Source organism: Sinocyclocheilus anshuiensis, unplaced genomic scaffold (genome assembly GCF_001515605.1).
Source record: "Sinocyclocheilus anshuiensis isolate Anshui unplaced genomic scaffold, SAMN03320099.WGS_v1.1 scaffold1078, whole genome shotgun sequence".
In the NCBI taxonomy this organism is placed as follows: domain Eukaryota; kingdom Metazoa; phylum Chordata; class Actinopteri; order Cypriniformes; family Cyprinidae; genus Sinocyclocheilus; species Sinocyclocheilus anshuiensis.
Window position 1 is genome coordinate 90,777 of NW_015536516.1, and position 6,739 is coordinate 97,515.

Genomic DNA, 6,739 nt, shown 5'->3' on the forward strand with positions numbered 1-6,739 from the left:
CCATTTACTTTTAGTACCGATTTTCTTGTCAAAATGTTTCTACAGATTGCCTGAACTGATACAGTGCTTGACCTTTTCACACTGGGTGAGTTACTGTAATTTAGTGAGACGTCTGTTTATCACAGAACATGCTGTAAACTAATTCATTTGATACAACAATTCCCTGCCCTCTGCTGCTCACCTCTGTGACAGGAGCCATGTCAGCCTCTTGACCTCTCTGATGGGCCTCTTGTGGTCATTTGATTGGTTCTTCTCACTCCAGTTTATTCTGCTCTGTGTTGCAAACATTCTCCCACACACTTCGCAAGGATATGGTAAACAACTGTGGAGTCCCTATGAGATCAACTGGCAATAGTGTAAAGAGAATTCATTACAGTCCTTTTTGAATATGTTATTTAGATTATTTACATCAAACCAGAATAAAAAAAACAACAAATCTGTTGAAAAGATATGTATGTAAATAAAATATAGGTAAACATAACACATACTTAGATGATTATTTCAATCATTTGAAAAAAATGGTGCATTTCAAATAAGTGAGAATTGATGTAAATGAAAATTTCTGATGTTACAGTAACGGCATAATAAAAAGCATTTACTCTTAAGGTACTATATATATATATATATACATATATATATATAAAACACTTATTGGTTATGTTTATTGATCTGTTGATTGATTAGCAACAAGACTTTTAAAAATGTAACTCTTATTTAAAATAATGCCAAATTATACTGTAGTGGAATAATATCATATAAGGTTACAGTAACAAGTAAAATGTTTAAATGTAAAAAAAAATAAAAAATAAAAATAAAATAAAACACACACACACACACACACACACACACACACACACACTGAATACACTGAAGACTGGAGTAATGGCTGCTGAAAATCAGCTTTGCATCACAAAAATATATTACATTAAATATATTACAATATATAATTACATATAATATATCTACTATTATATTATTTTAAATTGTAGTAATATTTGATAATATTGCTGTCTTTTTCATCATAAGAATGCAGCTTTGGTGAGCATTTGAAAAAATCTTACTTGCCCCAAACTTTCAATGATTATATTTTCATCAAATGCTGAAAATGCCTGATAATCATAATTTCACACAACAGGTCCTAAAGGAGAACATGCTGATTCCTATAAGAAACTATAATGTTCTTGCACCATGTTGCGCCATCTCTACCGTGGTAAGATTACGGCCTTGGTTTACCTACGTATTTACCCGTAGGCAGGCCCCTGCCATTCTCCTGTCTGTGTTTCATCCGTACCTCATGGTGAGTAACAGTGTAAGCAGTTTTTCCTAAAGTCTGATGAGTGGACTGGGTGTTTTGTGCTTTAGGGGGCTTTAAAAGATCTCCCATAAGTCTGTTAAGCCTTCTGTTTTCTGTAAGCACATCTAAAGGTAAGCTAACGGTCTTAAGAGCAAATCTCAGAGTGCTGTTTAGATGTTATGCTTTGCCAAGAACATGATGCTGAATTGTCTCATCTTGTCATCATAGTTCACCATTACATGCACCTCTCACTCCTTCTGTTTATGCCCTTCATGGTCCATGGAAGACTCACTCATCTTTTTTTTTCTCTCTTGCATTTGCTGTCTATACATCATGTCACATCTGATATCCTCTGTCAGACGCTGGAGGCTGGCATTACTGCCGCAGGAACTTCACTAACACATTTATCTAACCGCTGCAGTGCCGAGGGGCAGCAGATGCAACAGAAGCATGGCATAAGTCTGCGGCTGGTTTGAGGTTTTGACTGCACCAAGCGAAAGGAACAGTCTGTGATGTAGCCACAGGACTGTCTCATTTTTCTCCATCGTTTTTCTGCACTTACTTATTTTACAACCCAAGTGCTAACATGGGACAAAATAATTTCCGCCTAAAACAGCAGAAGTAGCTATTCTCCATGCCAATTCTCCCTACTGAAACCAAAAGTGATGTCTTTCTCACACCAGTTTAATAGATGCTATCTTAACTATTTTTCAGTAGCGTGAAAGTAGCACAGTTTTCAAAATAGTTTAACAGTAAGAAACTACTTTTTAGTAGTGGTGTAGCATATCAAAATGCTACATTGCTGTTTATAACTAACGTCACATTGTTTGTGTAAGCAGTTTAACTGCTGAGCTAGCTGATATAAGAATCACACATGCCCTCCTAAATGCCCTCTCTCTCATATATTGTAGTATAGGGGTTGAAAGTCTAATTCATTCTAGTGATTTAATTAATTCAGACAGTGTCAAGCAAGCACAAATACCAAAAATGATTCACTTATTCGAGTCCCAGTGCTGTGGGAGTGATATTCCTCATACATGACCACCATCCTCCTGAGGTGACTATAGAAATCTTTGCACAAATATAAATGGTTTATGGGGGTAGAAAAATGAGGTAGAGAATCATTTCCCTCCTGTGTTATAATTTGATAAGGTGTATGGATATTAAATTACAGAACTGAATCATCTGAATCAGCAGATCCTCTGATTTAATTTTACTTATAATATTTTCTTCAAAACTTTCACATAAAGGTTAAAAAAAAAAAGAAACATCCAAGTCTGAATGCATATTCTCATATTCACTTCACTGAACCCACAAAAGAGGACAGTGTTTAAGCCAATATTTGAAGCAGTCAATAACATGTACAAACATACTCTCTGTTATTGCTTTTAATTTACATGCTAAATCATTTTTCCACCTTCACTGTCAAAACCCGATCAAAAATTGTATCTTTAGGGGTACAACAGCTAATTTAGTAATTTATACCTTTAAGGTATGACTATGATGCTTTTAAAGGCACATTTTTTTTCAAAGAATGTTGGTTTGCTTATTTGATTAACACATTTTAAAAGAAATTTTGTTTACATTTAAATTCCCCATAAATTTATTTTCTTAAAGTCAGCATGAAATGGAAACCTTATATTTTCTAAATGCAACTTATTGGTCTTAATGTGAACATTTCATCAATGCACATGCTTTTATGGTTACAAAAATTGAGCTAGTAATTTCTAATCAAAATGTCATAACTGGATCTTCTAGTGAAATGACACTGGTAGACTATGTAAGTCTTAGTAAGTGGCTACCATCAACTGTTTGGATCCCTATTCTTCAAAATATCTTCTTTTGAGTTCAACAGAAGAAAAAAACTTGTACATATTTGGAACAACTTGAGGGTGTGTAAATAATGACAGAATTTTTATTTTGGCTGAACTATACCTTTAAATTCACACTCAACCATGCATTCAGATATATCTCCTTTCGGTCAACAACCAATGGATAGAGCCAAGTCCCCACTGTACCTTTTCCCCTTCTGACAATCCATTTCAATCACATATATGTCAAAATATGGAAGAAAGCTGCTTCTTTCATTAAATAGAGACTTTAAACATGTCCATGTTTCTATTAGTGTTACAGCCCACCTCATCTATTACTGTACAACTCACCCTGTGGGGTAGATTGTAACAGCAGCACTCTTTGTACTTGACATATAAATTACTTTAATGTTCAGCATGTAAAGGTGGAAAATAATTGATCAAGGTTAACATGCACAGATGTTACAGCAAAAAGTGTTACAACCTTTACCAATCTTCTCTATTTAAACACATATTGCTCCTTTTAATAGCTTCTAACAGCTTTTATCTGCATTTTCAAGAGTAGCTTGACTGTAAACACTTACCATTGTGAGTAGCTTGTAGCTTGACAAGCTACAATTTTAAAGAGCTCACCCAACACAGCTCACTTCATGCAGAGTTTGACTGTAGAGCATAGCAGGAAATGAACATTCTGATGAAGAATACAGTTATAATATCCTTCAAACTAACCGCTCTTTAATGCTACTTTACTAATTATTAACTCTACCAAATGGTGGGGTGGTTACAGATAGATGTGTGAAAAAACATGCATTTTTCTACCTCAACAGCATGAGGTTTGTCCTCCTAGTATTTAAAGCATGGAAGGGGGTGGAAAATACAGGGGCAAATGCTCTATTTTCTTGTCACTGCGAGCTTGGAACCCCACACCCTCTGCTTCTCTCTCTCTCTCTCTCTCTCTTGCTCCTTCACTCCGTCAGACATTAAGTTATTCACCCTCATTATATAGGGCACTTCTGCTGTGCCTTGTGTTCAGTAATTCATCCAAGGATGCCCCTGTGGGACCATTTCTAGGTGAATCCTATCTTTTTCACCTTGCCCCACAATCCCACCACTCACACCCACTGCTGCATGCTGTGCAATATCATTACATAACCCACACTATAACATGACCATAAGCAAAAGTTCACTCGGCAGCCATTTTTGCAACACCCCCAGGCAGCTATTTTCTGTGTACTTGAATGGGTCAAGTATGAAATCTCCAAAACGGTTTGTCAAGATTACGTTTCAGTAACATATTTCAAATCGCCAATAAAATCTGACAAAATGACATCATAAATTTAGATTTCTTTTAATCAAAATTGGGTTTAAAAACTGTATTTTTCAGGTTGGTCAAGCTAATGCGAATTAGTGTTCTATATCAATAAGACCGGTGTCATGCAATATCCTATGCAGTATCCTATCACCCTTCCTCAAAGCCATTTCATTGGCTGAGACAACTTTTTAATGGGTACTCTATTCAGTGCCTGATTTGAAATTATACAAATTGTATTTATTCTTAAAGCTACACTATGTGTTTTTTTGTTCTTTGAAATTAACTAAATCATAAAAATAATGAGCAAAAAAACATTTTTTTTCAACCCATGTTTTTGCCTTACCCTAAATTATTAGGGTAAGCCTATATTTAAAATGTATATTTTAGAGCATTCAGGATGGATTTTACTGGAAAATGTATGTTTCTGTCATTCAGTCATATCTGTAAATAAAAAAATGACTACTACTATATGCAGTGGAAGGTGTTGTAGTAGCTCGAAGCTACAACAAATGAACTTTTATTAATAAAATATGAATCAGCACTGGCTTGACTTTTCAGAAATACATTTAGTTTGCATAGCAGCACATTTGCTGAGCATTGACTGGGCTAACCAACTTAGGCTACTACTCAAGTTATAATAGTTTCTGCTGTTTTACCTTATCTGATATGAATAGCAATTTTTAATTCAGTCTTGGCATTGACAAGAGGTAACATTATTGGCACGTAACATTTTTTTAAAACCAATGTTTTCAAAAAGTCAAAATAGCAGTGGCATACCAGGTGCTTACCTGCTCATAAGACATTTTTATTTTTCCGAAATTCTTTCTTTCATTATTGGATGGAATTTTGATGTCACACCATTGCCACTGATAAGACAATCATCACCTGCAAAGTATGTGACTCAAGCCATCATATTTTTCCGCTCAGAATACCGGAGCCAAATCACAGATTAGAAAACAGAATAGTATAGCTTTAATTATGAAAATGTGTTAATGGTAACACTTTAGAATAGGGAACACTTATTCACTATTAACTACGACTTTTCCCTCAATAAATTCCTAATGTGCTGCTTATTAATAGTTAGTAAGGTAGTTGTTAAGTTTAGGTATTGGGTAGGATTAGGGATGTAGAATAAGGTCATGTAGAATAAGGCATTAATATGTGCTTAATTAGTACTAATAAATGGCTAATATTCTAGTAATATGCATGCTAATGAGCAACTAGTTAAGAGACCCGAAAATACCCTAAAAGGGGCAACGTATCCTGGGGGATACAAACATTTAAGAAGCTGTGGGGAGATTGAGAAGCAGTGAAAGTGTGTAGGTCTTATTTCTTGGTTTCATTTTGAAAGTGTGTTTGTTGTGAATATTTAGATGAGGTGTCTTTTGTTTCTACATTCTTTGTTTAGCTCACAGGAAGCATTTAAAACTGCATGGCTGCATGTAGTGGGAAATCTACTCACCCTCCGATAAAAGTTGATCTAGTTCACATATTTACACATGTTTGAGGGGACTTACCTGTTTATAAAGCTGTTATTCAGCATTAGCTTATTAGGTTTACATTGAAATTTTATTAATTAAATGCTTGCATTTTTTGTAATCTGCCTCTAAATGTTTGTATCTCAGGGGATACGTCGCACTTTTATTGGTATAAATCAAGATATAAAAACCTATGTATAGATTGATTTTGTGGCTTGTGTTTTAGAAAATCAAATCTTTTTGTAATCTTGACAAAACACGTCGTTGGAAAGGTCTGACAGTCAAGGTTCCATATTTGGCAACTGTTTTGTAATAGAAGTGATATTGTGACAGAAAATGATTGATTTGTGACAGAAAACTGCATCAAAAAAATTCAATAGAGTCAACCCAGTGGGTATATAGTGTCTAAACAAAATCTCACAAGAACCACAATTTTTGTGATATCAACTTCAAAAACTTCAAATAACTTGATTAGGCACATCGCTTTGATTTTCTAGCAATTTTAGAGTGCAACATATTTTATAAAAATATTTATTTTATATAAAATAAAATAAAAATTAGTATACTACATTATCTTTACTGTAAACTTAAACCTTTATAACTTTTTTATACTTTTTTTTTTTGCTTTCACTTCAGCAATAATATGCTATGTGTCTTCTTTTAAAAGAGACCAATTGCCTGTATTCCAAAGCGTTCAGGAATTACAACCATATTGTAACAAGCATTGATAAACAAGTGTTCTGTTTTCAGTGGATTTATACCCCCAATGGGGCGACATATCCTGGGGGTACAAACATTACAATCAAATATAAAAAATATCATAAAATTGTATTTTTTGAGTTCC